This window comes from Meleagris gallopavo, chromosome 13 (assembly GCF_905368555.1).
Source record: "Meleagris gallopavo chromosome 13, MGAL_WU_HG_1.1, whole genome shotgun sequence".
Classification (NCBI taxonomy): Eukaryota; Metazoa; Chordata; class Aves; order Galliformes; family Phasianidae; genus Meleagris; species Meleagris gallopavo.
In genome coordinates, this window is record NC_139416.1 from 18,082,311 (window position 1) to 18,100,415 (window position 18,105).

General features: G+C 54.3%; 1 protein-coding gene across 2 annotated transcripts in view; it reads right to left on the reverse strand.

The window, feature by feature from the left end:
* ANKRD11 (ankyrin repeat domain 11) overlaps positions 1-18,105 on the reverse strand; it is an 82,636-nt gene that overhangs the window by 53,284 nt on the left and 11,247 nt on the right. Inside the window, exon 2 of one of the 2 annotated variants that reach the window (XM_085234953.1) lies at positions 11,543-11,622. The exons of the other annotated variant lie outside the window; for it this stretch is intronic. The gene's annotated coding sequence lies outside the window, so the exon portion shown is untranslated. The remainder of the gene's footprint in view (positions 1-11,542; positions 11,623-18,105) is intronic. 2 annotated transcript variants of the gene reach the window in all.

Sequence of the window (18,105 nt, forward strand, 5' to 3'; positions counted from 1 at the left end):
AAGGGCTTCTCCCCCCTCCCACGGGTCTATAGCACAGACTTGGCAGGAAACTTCAGCTCCTAAGAACGCAGCCTCCAGAAGTGGAGCACACAGACAGCCCCGGGCTCACCCCACGCTGCACCCCGTGCCCTCACAGCAGACAAACAGCTCAGTAAAGGGCGAGCAGCAGCCATCGGTGCCGCAGTGTGAAAGTCTGAGGGCCCCCTTCCAGCCCCCGCTTTCGCACAGAAGAAGCTGGACGCTGCAGATCGCAGCACAGCAGCAGGGCGGCCCGGGCAGGTCCCCGTGCCCAGCGAGGGGCTTCTGAGCACAGCCGTGCCAGGGACAGTGCCAGCCAAGGCAGGTGCTCCTCCAGGAGCTGTCAGCCCTCAGGTGAAGCACCCACACCTCCCTGCCCTGCACGGCCCCACTCAGCTGCATTTGTCCGTCCCTCCACTGACGCCTTACGGGAGGCCCTGCTCAACTTGTGAGCTCTGACACATCTCCTCCATGCAGGATCTCAGCCCTCACGAGGAGGATCTCTCGGCTTTATTTATCACAGGAAAACGCCCCAGATAAAAGCTTAGGACATTCTTTTCGCCCAATGTGAGAACCCCTCAGCCCTCTGGCCGCGCACCACGTTTTCTTGTGTGCTTTCCTTCAGTGCTGCCCCTACGAGGGCTTTGCCTCGGGATCCATCCACACATTCGAGCCACAGATGACACTGAACGGAGTCATCCCTTCAAATATCTGTCAAACACAATCCTTCCCCTGCTCCGATTCTCACTGGCTTACCCCACAGTGCTGGGATGAAGTCATAAATTACACACCCTGCCACTCAATTTCCTCCGATTGTTCGGTAGAACCTCTCCACTAATAACCAGTGATCAGCCACCTCCTTGTGGCTTAAGTGGTTTCCAATCATGAAAGATTTATCCGCTGCGACTTCCAGTCAATCACAGAGACACCCAAATGGCTGCCAGGCACTCAGCTCCGACCGCAGGGCGAGCAGAGCGGCTCCGGGGCCGAGGGAAGCAGATCACTGCTGACTGCAGACGCCCCAAATCAGAGAGGAGCTGCAATGGCTGCTCATAAAAACCACCCGCATCTCCGCTGGGAGGTCAGAAGCTCGGCATGCTGAAGTCACCCAGGAGCACCGTGGATGCAGGGAGGGATGGGCCGGCCGAGCGCACGGGGACAGCGGCAGCACAAAGAAGGGATGCTCTCACTGCACGGCTCACAGCTCCAGCACAGGATCTGCCAGGAGATGCCAGCACAGCAACCAGGCCACGGCCCACCAGCTCCACGGCAAGAACTGGAAGAGTAAGAGCTATTTATTTTGCCACGTTCTGAAACTGAAATAAGAAAACATTCAAACGCTACAGCTTATTTAGATAATACACACCGGAAGACATCTTTTACTGCTGGCAGCTTGAAAGAAAAGAACATAATTACAATTCCAAGCATGAAATGAGCTCTCTTCCACACATGCCTGAACCAAGCCTAACTGTTCCACCAGCTGTAGTGAATCAAAGCAGGCGGAATTCAACAGGAAGGACCCAGCAGCAGCACTGGATGCCTTTAACGCAGCAATCGCACAGCACCTGGGCCCAGAGCTGCAGCTGACGTGGGCATGGGCAGTCTGAGCTCCCCGCACAAATATCTGCGTCTCCAGCCTGTCTGAGAAACAGCTCCTCCACTTCCACAACCTGCACCCCCTGCCGCCGTGCCCTCGCTACCAAAGGCAGCACAGCACCCACTCCTCCCTGCTGGCAGTCTCACCCTCCCGGGCCATTTCACGTCTGCTTTCCTCCCAGGACGCAGAGCCTCAGAGCACACAGACAGAACGCAGCCCTCACAGAGTTGCTCCCAGCAGCCCTGCTGTGGGACCCCAGCAAACACAGGGACACCACCAGCGCCCCGACATCACCTGCACAGCCTCTGCTGCTCTGCACTAAGAACAAAACCACTGCAAACCAAGTTCGCGTCCCCAGCCTTGATGTAACTCTAAGCATGCTCCGGCGTTTGCACAGAGGTTCCTACATGAGCCAATTCCTTTCACAGCCTGGCACAGACACACAGAGCACTGGGGCCCGGGGTGAGCAGGACTCGGGTGGGAGGGGACAGCAGTCCCAGCTCTGAGACAGAGCCCAGCCACAGGGTTCCGAATTCACGCTCCTCTCCCCCATGCAGCCACAGCAATCGTGCTGTCAGCACAAGGGCTGTAACGCTGCCATTAGAGAAGCGATCATAAGATGCCCAGAAGGAAGATCAAAGATGACTCTCACGGCCAAAAGAAGCGAACGTTTCCCTTTTCAGGCTGGGTGCACGCACACCAGCATGCCTGTTTCTGGAACCAAAGCAGAAGTGCCAGCACACCGCAGCACTGTGCAGGGCCGGCAGCGAGCTCAGCACGTCCCGCAGCCCTGTGCTGCCTGCTGGGCTCCTGCCCGGGGTCCCACACAGCCCAGCCCCCAAGCAGGCCGATCTCAGCCCGGCCCTGGGCTCCAGCTGCCAGCCCCCCCCGGCACGCGGGGCAGCTGCTGGCACAGCTCGGGTTCACCCTGCTGGCACCTCCCCTGAATTCGGATGCACTGCATGCATGTCAGACTGCAACCCCTGCAGCCCGCGAGCACCGAGTTTCATAAGCTCAAAAATAGGAAAGACTACAATGAACTAAAAATAAGGAAAACCAACAAAAACAAGGCTCAGGAACATTCTATACTGAACGTTGGTGTGTGCTCACATATATAGATAGATCTACACGTACGTATATGTGACTGGACTCACTCTGCTTTAAATCATCTCTGCTGCACATGGATCTTTCCTCCCCCATTTTTCAACCCCGAAAGAATTACCGTTTCTTTCCAGACAAGGACTGCTGCCAACATTCTGCAGGGCTGAAGGCCAAACCACACATAGCTCAACAACAGCACGGTTTAACAAAAAGTAAAACTATCACTTTTTTTGTCTTTTTTTTTATTATTATTATTATTAATTGTACCTTGAGAAAGTATGGCTGAGTGGGAGGGGTAAAAAGCCAAGAGTCATCAGTGAGTTCCAGAGTAATGAGGTTTATTCGTGCTGCTGAATATCCATTCTACCAAGTCCATCTATCAGATGCATCTCCATCCTTCGGTGCCTGACTCGAGGCAGCCCTACAGAAGAGCATCCCCTGCTCTGCAGCTCCATTACCTCCTGACTCGGAGCCACTCCGGTGCGTGTTTACAGACACCAGTTTCATAACCAGGCCAGCACAAGCTGGTGAAGCTCCGATTCCTGTTTGCCCAGCAGAAAGCAGGCAGACCGGCCTCCTTTCCCAGCGATCTCTGAGACTGCAGCAAGAAGAAAAACCAACTCTGCAAACTGCAAACATGCAGCCCTCTTTCAACACCTTTTAATTACAGCCTCCATAGGATCACGGCTTGAATAAGCACCAGGCTCCCTTCTCGGCTGCACAGCACAGCTCTGCTGTCACCACCAGACATGCGAGGTCCTTAGTAAATAAAAACACAGCCGCAGCAAAGAGGAAAGCTACGAGGAACCACAGCGGGGGAGGGAGTGGGAGTGAATCCCTCCGAGGTGAGTGGCAGACCCACCAGTCCACCTTCCAACGCTAAAGCCACGAACACTTAATGTGCTCACCAAAACCATACTCCTCCTTTGCCCAGTACACTCCGTCCTCCTCGCTCATATCCAAGAGTTGATCCAAAGACATTTAACACAGCTACATCAAAACAGCGCAGTGTTTTCTCCATTCCTCTGAGCTACCGTAAGTTGAACAGGGATACAGAACCTCTTTCTGCTGGCAAAGCAAAGCTCTGCACGGTCAGGAGAACGCAGGTTGTACGAAGCATTAAGAAAACCCTGCACTCACGATCTGATTGCAGTCAGGGAACTTCTTAGCTCCGCAGCCAGAGCCCAGCACACAGGGAACGGCAGGCGGGCAGCGCGGGGCCACGTGCAGGCAGGGCTGGGACACGAGGCACACACGCCGCACGGCTCCTCGCAAACACGTCGCTGGGATTCCAGGCTGCTGTTACGCACAGCCCATCGCTCCAGTTATCTGTCTCCAAGATCTAATTAATCCTCTTGCTCATCACAGCCGAAGCTGACTTGGGAGCGTCTCGAAGCTCGGTGCGGTTTCGCAAGTACGAGGAGTAGATGGAGCAGCGCAGGGAGGAGGGCCGGCAGCGCAGAGCCCGTGGAAGCACCGCTGGTCCCCGGCCCACATTCCTTCCAGAGCACGCCAGCAGCCCCCGAGCAGACGCTGCACTGCAGCACATGCTACACGTCAGCCCCGAGCGCAGCTGCCCTTGAAAACGCAGACATGTGAAAATGCGGCCGCACACCTCCACCAGCACCGCCCCCTCTCCTACCTGCACCGCATCGCGAGGCTGAGCGAAGCACAGCTCCTGCCTCCACCCAGCCCAGCAGCACGGCCGGGCCCCGCTCACACTGCTGGCCGCCCGCTGCCGGCCGACACAGAGCTCTCCTTTCAGCTGCAGTAAAAGCACCATTAATGCTGGGGGGAAGCCGCGGGCCCGGCCAGCTGCTGCGCCCAGGTGCAGCTGTAGCTGCTGACAGGGAAAAAAAAAAAAAAAACCAAAACCACTCAGGATTTTTTTTTTTTAATGCATTTGTTTTCATTTTTTAAATGAAATTGACTACCTGTTGTCGTTCGATTCTCTGATTCCTCCAAACTCTGGTGCAGCATTAACAAGCAGCAAGGCAAAGATGTGGCACCACTCAGTGCAGCGACGAGCTGCTCAGCTGCCCAGGATCAGCCCCTTCCTGCATGGGGAGCCTTGGTGACAAATCCCAGATGCTGACGCTCCAAAGCAAAGCTCTGCACTGAATGTTTTTCCACCAACTTAAAATAAATTCCTGTGAATATTTAATTCCTACATTATCTCCAACCAAAACGTACATTTCTATCACAGTGCTTCATTTCAATTACGAAAAAGTGGAGCTGCTTCTTGCAGGAAAACAAATACAGGATATGGGCAAGACTACAAGAACGAGGGAAAAACTACTGAAGACAAGAAGATAATTTTCTTCTGACCAGGTGACACAGGAAGGAAGTACAGCTCTTGTGGGACTCCCACGGCCAATCCAGGTCCAACAGGGAATAACCGGAGCAGTTCAACACTGCCCCAACACACAGCTGTGAGCCTGCAGGGTAGGAATGACCCACAGCAAAGCACTGCCCTGCCACCTGCCCATCCCCACCCCACTGACCAGATCCTCCAATCCTTCAGCCTTCCCCCGGCTTTTCCTCCCAACCCACGCTGGTTTCAGCCCCTGGCCGATGGTTAGAGCACCAGAGCAGCACATCCTTCCGTCCATCGTTCCCCATCCAACCATCCTCCCTGTGCTCAGCGTGCCCTGGAGCAAGCCTAGGGCCTCGGCTCCTGGGAAATGTGGGATCAGGGCTCCCTGCTGCAGCCTGACATCAAGAAACACCACAGACTGGGTGCTCTTCAACACCCCTGAGCTTGTTCCCATAGACCTGAGCCTTCCCGTGAGACACGATGACTTCAGACTGCTCCTAAAAGCCCCTGGGACCGCAGGCCCCAAGGCTGCAGGGGCAGAGCAGGGCTGCGTGTCGCTGCAGGGGAGGCTGCCTGTGGGGCGTTGTAAGACAGGAGCCCACACACCTCACAGAGGGGCTCCGACGAAAGGCAACGCTTTGCTCTGACAGCCCGGATCAGGTGGTGCAAAGCTGGGAAACACGAAGTGCCAGAGCCTTCAGACACAGCTGCTTTTTGGACAAGCACCAGAATGGCTGCACTGCAAAGTGTCCCTGTGCCACTGCTGCCCCTGTGAGCCCCCTGCCACCAGCAGCAACCAGCCCACCCTCCAGCATTACTGATTCACAGAACGAGCAGATGAGCAGAACGGAAACCCACCTTCAGTTTTCCTTATGGAAGAGAACAGCATCCATTGCTGTGGCAATTCCCTCAAATGAATGGCATGCACGCCTGCCATCTTTTTGCTCTTCAGTGCTGTTAACCCAGAAAGGTGAGGTTGCACAAGAGCACTGCTGCTTGATAAGGGAGAGCCACGCACTGATTTCACCCAGAATAGCTATTGTGCTCTGAAGTAACCTCCACTATTGGTAACTATTTGAATTCAAACCCCAAATGAATTTAGATGGGAGATTATAGAATGCAGACTTGCCATTTCAGCGCTTTGGAGATGTCTGTCCCTCGCAGTGAGGGAGCCTGTGAGAGTAACGAGGGAGAGGATTTCCACCCAAATGCCTCCAAACCTCAGCAGCACCCCTGGCTGTGGCGGAGGAGCAGATGGCAGCAGGCACCAGCAGCACCACTCCTGGCCCTGGAGCTGAGCTCCTGGGGGCTGCACGTACAGGAGTTGGAGCACTGCAGCACTGGGGGGCACAGAGCTCCAGCACAGCCCTGCTCCTGTCCTCCCCCCGCCATGGGATGCGATCCCTGTGCTCACCTCAGCCCCACATCAGCACAGACCCAAATCCTGGAATTTGTGCTGGTGAAGAGCAAACTGCCATACGACAGGGGTAACACACAGAGCAGCAGTGCTGTCAGAGATCTGAGCTCTCACACGTTGTTAAGCTGCTAACCAGCCTACGTTCAAGCCCCAGGTCTCAGCCCCATGCTCCATCCTTGTAAGATCTGAGTGCCACCAGGAACTTAACCACGGGACAGAAGTATCGACACCATCTCCCTGTTTTCAGGCACACAGGAGCTTTCCAGAAGCACTCCTTGCTTGTATCAGCAGTCCCTCCCCACGCTCTTGGGAAGCATGCCCATCACCTGGCACTGCCCCAACACCAACCAGGCCTACGCGTCCCCCAGTGACACCACTGAGCCCCCCCACACCGCTGCCCCCACGGACACACAGAGCTCAACTAATGGATGTGAACAGCACAGCCACCAGGAAAACAATTATCTCTGCTGTTCTGTAAAAGAGCAAGAGATGAGGGAACGAGAACCTCCTGAATCATTATTCATTCAAAAACCCCAACAGCCTGCTCTAATCAGCAGGCCTTTGGTCTGCGAGCTCCTTACGGTAGGAACAGATTGCACACCTCTTGCTGCCAAACGCATCATCTGCACTTAATCAGAGCATGATGGATGTCTTCTGCAAACAAGCGGTTTCAGCCCCATTCCTGTGTGATCCCACTGTCCCACCCCGAAGCCCATCCCCCGGAACCCACAGCATCCCTCCCAGGGCACACACCTCACCTCCGCTCCCAGCAACACACTGCAGGGCTCTGCAGCACAGAGCTGCTCTCCCTAGGCTCACAGGGCTGTAAGGGAGGAGGGGACCAACGCTTTAGTGGGGTGTGTTGGGACAGCACAGTGGGAAACAGCTGCAGACCAGAACAGGGCAGATTCAGACTGGAAGTAAGAAGCTGTTTATGGTGAAGGCATTGGCACAGGTCGCACCCTGCAGACACCAGGGTCAATCTGGAGGGCTCTGAGCTCCCGATGGGGCTGCCATGTCCGTGCTGGGGGCAGGGAGGGGACCAGACAGTCCTCAGAGGTCCCTTCCAACCCAAACCTGTGATTGTAAGAAACAAGGATTCGCAGAATGGCCCGGGTTGAAAAGGACCTCAAAGATCAATGAGTTCCAACCCCCTGCTGTGTGCAGGTCACCAACCAGCAGCCCAGGCTGCCCAGAGCCACATCCAGCCTGGCCTCGGATGCCTGCAGGGATGGGGCATCCACAGCCTCCTTGGGCAACCTGTTCCAGTGCCTCACCACCCTCTGGATGAAAAAACTTCCTCCTAACATCCAACCTAAACCTCCCCTGTCTCAGTTTAAAACCATTCCCTTATCACCATCCACCCTTGTACAGAAGTGAGCTGCCCCCACACAGCACCTCCAGACCCCCAGTGCCCCTTACACCCAGAGGGGCCGCGCTGGGATTGCTGCTGACGGCTCTGAAAGCTGCAGAACTCTATTCAAAGTCTGTACAGTCAGAACACAGCCCCTTCATGAAATCAAAACCAAGCAGAGTGGAAAAAAAAAATACCTATTTTCCATTCTTTTAGGTTGTTACTGCAATGGCTTTGTCTGGTTCAAAACAGAAGACAAGAGGAAGGAAGAGCAGTTTATATTTGGTTGCGGGCTGCTCTCGCTGGGAGCTTCCTTCTGTGCTCTGCTGAGCACACAGCCCAGCAGCACCCACGGAACAACTCACACTGCTCAGAGGTTTCTGCTCAGCTCAAATCATTCCCTAAAGCTGCTCCATTGTGCACACGTGCCAGGTGAGCTCGTTAGCAGCAGGAATGTTACTGGGGGGATTAATGGCAGTGCTGACACGCACAGAAGGAGCCTCCCAACCCGCACTGCTAAAAGGGAGCTCAGATCGAGGGCACGTAGGTGGCATCTGCCAGAAATGGCACGTGGATAACATTTGCAATTTAACAAATACCGATAAATTAGGATGAAGCGTAAAAGCAGCCATTCAAGCACACAGAATGCTTGTGCTGAGATCACACCTGGAAATCCAGCTCTTCCATTGGGGCGGGGGAAGCGTTTTAAAGCCCTTTCCTGCAGATTTCAGCGGCGTTTTGCACCCAGATGCTGGCGTGCCCCTGAGCCACGAGCAAGCTGTGCTGACAGCAAAGCCCCCAGCTTACAGCGCAGATACGGCTTTAAACGCCCAGTTTAGATGCAGTGTTTTAATCTCAGCAGCACCCGTGGCAGCGGCCCAGGGCTCCGAAGGGCACTGCTATGCGAGGGGATCCAGCCCAGCTCTAAAAGCACCACGTAAACCAGAGCTGTTCATCAACAAGTCGAATGTTTTTTTTTCATTCATGCTGTTAAACACTTCAATCACATTCCATCCAAACAATGCCACCCTTATTGTAGCACCTGACTTCCAGAGCACAATTCCATTCTGGAAAGGTGTATCGCGATCGCTTCTCCAGCACTGCCTCAGCTTCACAGCTGTGCTCTCCTGAGGAGCTCAGAGCAAGGCAGGGCTCCAGCTCCCACCAGCAGCACCGCTGCTGCCCTTCATCTCACACCTCCTTACACACCATGAACTCTGCACAACGCCAGAGCCGAAGCAGCCCTGGGAGCATCACCACCTCCGGCCGCTCTGAGCAGCGCTGCCCTCAGGGAGAGCTGGCAGCCCAGCCTTGCACTCACCCACTGCAATGCACTGCTCCTCACTGCACGACGTGGAACACGAGACGGGGAGCCCTGCGGCTTCACACCAAACGCTGTCACGAGGAGACCCCCGGGCTATGGGGCTGCGTGGAGCCAGCACCCCAGCTGCCTTCTCTCAGCCTGTTTTCTTCAGCTCCAGCAATAACAAAGCGATTACTTTTAGAGAACTGAAGGTAGCAGGGTTTTAGCAATGTGTGCATGTTGCAATAAGGAGCCATCCACCAAAATGGAGAAATCTCAGGCTTTCATAACTTCCTGCAGCAGGAGGGCCCTCCCCAGCACGTGCTGCCCAGCAGGTCCTGGCTGAGCACCGTGCCATGAGTGCCCCACACACACCCTGAGCTGCCCTGCTCCACGGCCCCACGAGCACCACGGCACCCAGGGCAGAGCTGCCCGCCCAGCTCACAGAATGGCCAAGGTTGGAAGGGACCTGAAGGATCACGAATCTCCAACCCCCTGCCACACGCAAGGCCACCAACCTCCCCATTTAACACCAGCCCAGGCTGCCCGGGGCCCCATCCAGTCTGGCCTCGAACACCTCCAGGGACGGGGCATCCACAGCCTCTCTGGGCAGCACGAGGGCAGGGCAGCAGCTCAGATCCTGCTGCAGGAACCAAACCCTTCTGGAGGGGACCGCAGAGCACAGCCCTCACAGCAGCTCACTGACTGCACACGGTGCTGGAAGTGGGGAAAAAAAATCACAGCACGACACTGGAGCAACCATTTGGTGCTCCTGCACGCTCTCTGTCACAGATCTAACATCAAGGCAACCCCCCCCATAGCCACAAACAGCAGTGAGGACAGCTTAGCACAGCCACAGCACACACCAAACCCCCTTGGGATGAGGCAGGTGGCTGCCCCCCCGGCACACCGTAACACAGGGATCCATTTGTGCACGAGGAGCTGAAAGGCAACAAGGCCAGAAAAGGAACAAGGCTCTGCTCCTGGGAAAGCATTCCTGACCCCATCCCCAGCCATCACAACGCCAGACCCAGCAGCACACAGCTGTGTGAACCACATACACAAAGCACAGAGCAGCCAGAGGGAAGAGGGCTGAACGCACACAGCAGACGACAGGCAGCCACCATACAGAGGTAGCACATAAGTTTAAGCTCTCAGAAACAGCCCTGAAAGCCATGGGCGGCCAGGAGGACCAAGGGAGGGGTGCAGCCCATCTCAGTGCACTGCTGCCCTGCAGGAAGCAAGGCTCCGAGCTGTGCCCCCAGCACAAGTACACTTGGATATTCCATAAATTGCCAATGAAGTGAAAGTTACTGCAGTGAAAACTTATCCTGTTGTTTAAAGGAGGGCCTGTGATTAAAAAAAAAAAAGCAAAACACTTAAATGCAGAATGAAGAATCTTTGTACCAAAGGACGAAATGCAATAGGTAGTAAACAACCTGCTCTATAATTGATGTGAGGATCCAGCTCAGTTTTTCAGGCAACTGCAGAGCACTCATTAAAGAAAGAGTTACTGCAGCTGCTGCTGAAGGCCTCACACCTGATACACTTTAATTACCAAGCTGCAGCAGGGGAGAGTTACCGATGCCCAGTCTGTTTTGTTTCACTGTGCAAGGCTTCCACACCACTATTAATATTCACCAAGAGATGCTGACATAACATCCGTCTCCCTCTGAATGCCTTGACATTAGTATGGACAAGCTAAACACAGGATAAATCCCTCAAAACCCAGGACAAAAGCCCCCTAGGAGCTCGCAAAGCCACCTGATACAGACCTGCAGCTCTCCTTCCTTGCACACCGCTGCAGCATCCCGATGACAGCATCAGCCCATGTAACTCCAAGCTGGGCCCCAAGCACCCAGACCCCCAGCAGGAGCAGCCCACCCCACTGTGCTTTGGGGCAGCACCAGTCCTCTCCTCTCCTCTCCTCACAAAACGCTTCATCAAAAGCCTCAATTTTTCACTCAATTCCACTCTAGGATAATCTATTATATCTACATCTGCTAACACTACCAAAAGTTGAGTCCTAGCACTGAATGCAAACCATAGCCTCAGCATATCTGGAGGTTTCTCTGCCCAAAATGAAGCAGGTGCCATCTGTTTCAATTATACTAATCACAAGGAGACGTAACATTGTTAAATTAGCACTTTTTTTTTTCTTCTTGAAAGCAAAGCAAGCAGCCCACGGAGTCCTCCAGGCAGGAGGGCACGTGTGACCAGCAGCACTGCGCAGTGCTGGAAGTGACACCAGAACGAGAAGGTCTTAGAGCACTTCTCTGGGTAATCTCTATTAGCAGCTCCTTTAAGTAACTCCACGGGAGCTGCGATACTTGGCTTTGAATTATACAAAACAAAGAAAGAATTTGCAGCACAGACAGAAGCACTTGTTAGGTAACAACCGGAAACACTTGGATGGAAGCAAGGTCAATATTTACCGATTCCATAGCTGAAAGCTGTCGCTAGCAGGACATGGATTACAATCCAACAGGGGTGTGTCCCAAAATCGCTGTGTGATCTGAAAGACACAGGAATCATTTTGTTAGAAATGTAATTGTGTTCAGAATGAGCGGACTGTATTTGAGGATCTGAGTGCTGCTGAACACCAACCCGTCCCAAAACCCAGAGTACAGCCTGCTCACAAACGGGAATGGCAGAAAAGAGGGGCAGGCGTGAGCTGCTGACCACCACCGGGCTCCCACCACTCAGGGGGAGCGTTCATCACAAAATCTCAGTGCTCATCACAAACCAGCCCTGCTGCAGGCTGCCCCAGGCACACACCTACAGCCGGGCCAGGAAGGAATGAGGCAGAACTTACTAACCTCAATAAGCACAGCCAGGTCCCACACGGCACTCCAGCTGTGCAGAACCCAATGTTTCCATTCAGAGCAAAGCTGCACTTTCAAAAGCCTAAATTACAATCACTAATTAACCTACCCAATGATGAGAATCACCCCGAGACCAGCAGCACAGCACCTGTCCCCATGTGGGTGCAGTGCCAATGCAGCTCCCAAACCATCCTGCAACACACGGCAGCTCGCTGCCAGGCCTCCCTTTGCCGCACGGATACCAAATAAAAGCGCTCGGGGAGACCTGCTTGTGGTTCAAAACAAGCTCAGAGCCTTTCTAGACTTGTGATGCTGTTTCATATTAGCACAAAGTAATTTGCAAACTGGTTGAGCAGGCAGTTGGGGCAGGGAAGGAGCACTCTGCGTCCAGCACTCCCAGCAGGCTGCCCAGCACCTCCCCACCGATGGGGAACCTCAGACAGACGCTGCACCTTGCTGACAGAGCACGGAGCAACGTCTGGGAGCAGCCCCTAAAAATATACACTGGGAATCAAGTAACGCAAACTTCTGACTTAAGAACGTCTTGCATCTTTACAGAAGAGAAATCAGCATTAGCAGATAAGTGCTTTATGAGCATGAGAAGCAAGACGTGCCCAGTGCAGCAGCCTGAAATCACTGTGCTCCATCTCATCCTGACCAGCAAAGCAAAAGGGCTCTCCTGCAGTCCCTGCTTTGCGTGGAGTACAAAAGAAGCAGAATGCTGGCTCTCCCTCCCAACAAGCAGGAGGCACAACCTCCCCACAAGAGTTTGTTCTTCCCTATGGGCGCTCCTTTGAAGCCAGAAGAGCTGGATTCTGATTTAAAAGCAGACCCATGTTAATTCAGGTTCCACAGCAACCCAGAGCCGGGGTGTAACACCGTGTCAGCGTTAGGCTCAAATCCTGCCTCATGCCAGCTTCTCAATGAAGAGATCTCAGGAGAGCAGGACAGCGCTTTTCCCCAGGATTCATCTGCTTCCCTCGACATAATTTAAGGAAAAGACAGAATTGCAATGAGGGATCTCTCCGAGGGCTCAACCAAAAAGATCTGCTGGGAATACAGACGATACAGCAGCTGTGCAACAAGATAAGCTTCACTACCGCAGCCAGGGAGCTCGAGGGGTGCACATGGAATGAGCAAGGGCAGGGAGAAGCCTCTGAATATCTCCTGAGAGCTCTGCAGGCGAGCAGAGAGCAGCCTGGCCATAATGGCACACAGTGCCCTGCGCTGTCCTACCACCGAGGGACAAAGGCTTGCTTGGGAATCACAGTGCTCTCTACTCAAGGTGCTGAGCCATAGGAACCCACCATCAGGTGGCTGCCAAACCCCTATTATGTACCCATGCGTTCACTTGGGAGATCTGGGGTCACCTCCGAGCACCTGGAGCAAGCAGAGCACAGCGATGTGCTGCAGGCAGCAACCTGCTTCCAAGACACAGGCAGGAACTCAAAATGAAGGCCATGCCCTAACCTGGAGGCTCACACCACACCAGCAGCCCTGGGCACACCAGGGGATGCACAATAACTTGGCTTTGACCTCAAAAACAGAGCTTAGGATGCTCCCATAGGGCCTGCATGGCCTAAAGCTCAACCGATCCCACCAAAAAAGGAGCAGGCAGAATGGAAAGATGCAGCTCCTGAGCGACAGCCTGCAGAACCAAGCTGTCCTTAAGGCATCTTAAGGCCCCATCTGCAGCACTGCGTCCAGGCCTGGGGCCCCCAGGACAGGAAGGATGTGGAGCTCATGGAGCGGGTCCAGAGGAGGGCACTGATGGTCAGAGGGCTGGAGCAGCTCTGCTGTGAGGAAAAGTTGAGGGAACTGGGCTCGTTTGGCTTGGAGAAGAGAAGGCTGCAGGGAGACCTCAGTGTGGCCTCCAGTGCTTGAAGGGAGCGTGTGAACAGGAGGGGAACGGCTGTTTGTGAGGGTGGGTGGTGACAGGACAAGGGGAATGGTTTTAAAGTGAGACAGGGGAGGTTTGGGTTGGATATGAGGAGGAAGTTTTTCCCCAGAGGGTGGTGAGGCAGTGGCACAGGTTGCCCAAGGAGGCTGTGGATGCCCCATCCCTGCAGGATCCAAGGCCAGGCTGGATGTGGCTCTGGGCAGCCTGGGCTGCTGGTTGGTGACCTGCACACAGCAGGGGGCTGGAACTCATTGATCTTTGAGGTCCTTTTCAACCCAGGCCCTTCTCTGACCCTCATGGCCCCCAAGAAGCAGCAAGCTGACACCAGCCTAAATCCATGAAGCAGAATGCTGCTTAGAGACCCGTGCTGAAAGCTGAGAGTCCAGGAGCTGTGACACCAAGCACAGCCCAGGCTCCCCCCAGCAGCCCACGGCCTGTGAGCAGAGTGCTGCTGCTGCCTGCCGTGCAGCAACTGCTGCCAGCACCGTGCTTATAAGGAGAACGTGAGAAGACGTCTGGGTATGGTACATTTCTGTGCTTCCTTTTATAGAAATAAGACTTGGGAGGTTCGAATTCTGTAATTCATTTCAGTAGGTCAAAGCACGGTACAGAAGTGTTTCATTTTGGATTTAAATTGCATTGAACTAAAAACTAATGGCCAGCAGAAACGCACCCAACTGCTCACTGCTTGTAACCCCAACCAACTGCTGCGTGCAATGGGAGCTGAGCAGAGCTGTGGGGTCACAGCACATTTCAGCTCTGGTGCAGAGAACACCAACACGTGGGATCGGGCGCCTGCAGCTCCCATGGCCCAAACATCCCAGCACTGCTGGCTGCACAGCCGCTGCTCACTGCTTTCCCCTGCAAAGACCCACGGAAGCAGCCCAAAAGGCACCTGGTAGGGTCAGAAACGCAGATGCCAGAACAGCCCCAGCCCCCAGCACCACCTGAAAGCTGAAGTCATTTCAGTAGCTCCTTTTTTTCTTGGAGTGATGTGGCAGAAAAGCGATGCAAGCCCAAACAGTTTCCACTGAACCAGGTTTTTCTATTCTGTGCACACAATTAAGAGCTCTGGAAACACACGAGCATGTTCTCATCTCTCCTCCTTCACCCTCACCGCCCTTCTGTGGCTTCTCTGATGAGTGGAAAGAATTAACTCCAAACAGTTTCTGCAGTTTCCCGAGCCAACCCTGGGCTGCAGCTCAAGGCTCCGGCTTGCCCTTCTGCACCAGCAAGCAGAGACAAGACTCGTCCTGCCAGGCTGAGGAGACGCTGCTACCCCAGCTGGGATTTAGTCATAAAGAAACGCCATTTGCTACAGAAGACATTAAAACACCTAAAGATCACCCATTTCTATCAGCAAGTTCACGTACAAACCTTGCCCTCACCCCGCAGCGGTGCTGCCTCTCACCAAGGGCTGTTCCACACAGATGCAGCAGGACGGCTCAGCACACGGATCAGGGCTGCATGGGCACCCCGGCAGCACAGCGAGCTGCAGCACCTCGCCTGCCAGCCCCAGGGCTTCCCAACAGCCCTCCTGACCTCAGCAAGTTTTCATTTGTAGAGCCCCAACATGAAATCTCATTACCTCAGACTGCTAGGTCTGTGCAATTTGGTTGAATCTCTCCCAGAAAGGTGCATCATTGAGTTCACAAAGTGAGCTGAATGTGCTGTGGGGGATGCATGCAGAGCTGCTGCCTTGCTTTGGAAGGAGCCCTCGCTTGGCACAGCACACAGAGGAATGAGTATTTATTTCAAACAGAGGAGAAAGCCTTACTGGAAGGAAGAAGGAAAGCAATGGAGACTTACAGCATCCCATCTACCTTCACATCACCCAAACCGCTCAGCTACCCAGCCCCGATCCAGTGCCAGCGCTCAGAGCCACCCAGCTGCTTGCATTGCACGCGGTGCATCCGTCCCAGCCATCCGTGAGCTTTCCGAGAGCACAACTGCTCCACCAGTATTTCCATTCACACAAAGAGCGGGAGAAACGTAGCCTCCACATCCCAAACACTTAGTGAGCCCCTTCTGAAAGGCACCAAGTGTCTGAAGCAATTATTCTGCACTCAGATAATTACAAGTGCGGTATATAAATAGCACTGAAAAAAAGCTTAAGCGCAGCTGTATCCACACAGGCAGGTAAAGCAAAGGGCACGATGGAGCTGAAACACGAGCCCCATAAAAGTCACCACCAGGAAGGGATTTCCAGGCCAGCAGAATCCGGCACAAGCTGTGCTCCAGCAGCAGGCAGGAGGCAAAGGCAGCCAGGGCTGCTCCCAGCACACCAATGAGACAACAGGGGAAGGCGGCACCAGCGCAGTCAACAGCATGAGCAGCAGTAATCCCAGCTGCTGACAACTGAGAAATAGTTATGGGAAAATTTAAAAGTTAATCGAGTACTGAAAAACAAAACAACGTATATTAGAAAGCTACAGGAATTCAGGCTTGTGACAAAAGAACAGCAGAGGATTACCCAACTCCTGCCCACAGGTACCTGCACTGGGATTGCAACACTCAGCTGGCAAACAAGTCTGAGCACCAGCTTCTATTTGTCACAGCACCCCAGAACCTCACCAGCTGCGCTGCAGCAGGAATAACCCCCGGGCCGGGGGGACCTCAGCCAGCTGAGATGTAAGTGTAAATGCAGAACAAGATGCCAGCAGCCCTTCACATGGGACACGCAAAGGCCAGCTCTGCAGATGGAGAAGCACTGCCCACGTGTAGGAAACCCCACACCTCGCTGGCTGGAATGAAAGCGAGCTGAAAAGCCGTGGGAGCTTTGACTTGTCCCAGTTACGCTGCAAGACACTGCCCTTCAACAGCACAACACAGACAGGTATGTGCTGTGGAATTAAACCGGTAATGTCAGGTTAGATCACAGCCACTGGCACACAGCAGGTGTGCCGAGCTCCTAAACAAGGCTGCTGTGGGACAGACACGCTGCTGGGCACACCGTGCCCCTGCCTCCCCGCCTCTCCCAAGTTCTCCTAAGCAAAAGCACGAGGCTTAGAAAGGCACTCAGGCAGGGAGAGCACTTGGGTGTCTGTAATTTCTCTCCCACTACGCTCCAGTTTAAAACAGTGAGAAATGCAGAACATTCTCAGGAATGAGAGACAGACATCTGTCACCTTTTCGAGTCCCATATTTGCAACCAAGCAGCTCAGTGGCAAGCTGGATGCGGGTTACTATTAATAACCAAACTATTTCCTTTCCTTTCTGAAAGCAATTTGTGAGAAGGATGCAGGCATTCCATTTATTGAAAAAGCACTAATTAGGCAAGGAGGGGCCGAGGAAGTCACTCTTCTGCCTCCAGAAGCACGCGCAGTCACTCTCCAAGGGAAGAAACAGCAGAGCCTCTCCGAGAGCACACAGCGAAGCGCTCCGAGCAGCAGCAGGCAGTGCCGGGGCAGAAGCAGCACAGCCCAAAGCCCTGCGCACGGGCACGGCGCTGCCCTCGGAGCACACAGGGTGGTTGGAAGGAAAGAAGCATCCGGGCAGCCCAGGTGTGCAGTGGAGGCTCCTCCTGCTGCCCAAACCGCAGCGCCGGGCACCAGCCGTGCTCAGAGCCCAGCAACACGCACAGCCCGGGAGTGCAGGGCACGTCCTGCCCTGCGGGAGCACAGCACCGAGCTGCACGGAGGGCAGTCAGGAAAGCATGCAGAGGACGAAAGGACAGAGGTAGGATTAAAGCAGCGCCTGATCCCCAGCCGAACTGCTACCCGTGAGCCCGCGCAGCCACCAGAGCCGAGTCAAAGCCCCGGCTGTGCTGCGCTCCACTTGTGAAGTCACATTTAGAGGTATACTTGCAATGTTCTTTGCCCGGCTGCTGGCTAAAAACAATGCCTTTGTCATCAAATCTCGCTTCGGCAAGCTGACGTGACATTTTTAATTCAGGAAGTAAGATAATTGCAGTTCGAGGTAAACAACTACAACCGCGCATCGTGAACTGCTCTAATTTTAAGCCCCAGTCCCCTGACGCACCCACAGCTCACAGCAGTCTCCTCTCGCCGCTCCCACCACCCCGGCAGCTCATGTCTGAGCCCTGCTGCTCTCATGTACCAAGCGGGCTGGGGGAAGCAGGCACAGCACAGCAGAAACCAAACAAATGCAGCCAGGGAGCTTCCCAACCAGAATGGGATGAAGTGAAACCGAACACGAAAGGAGAGGAAACAGACTACGAGTCCTGGAGAGCCTGTTCCAGGCACAGCCTCCCCTGGAGGTGTGGGTTCCATCCCACTCCTGACAGCTCGCTGCTCCTTGCTGGATTCGGGTG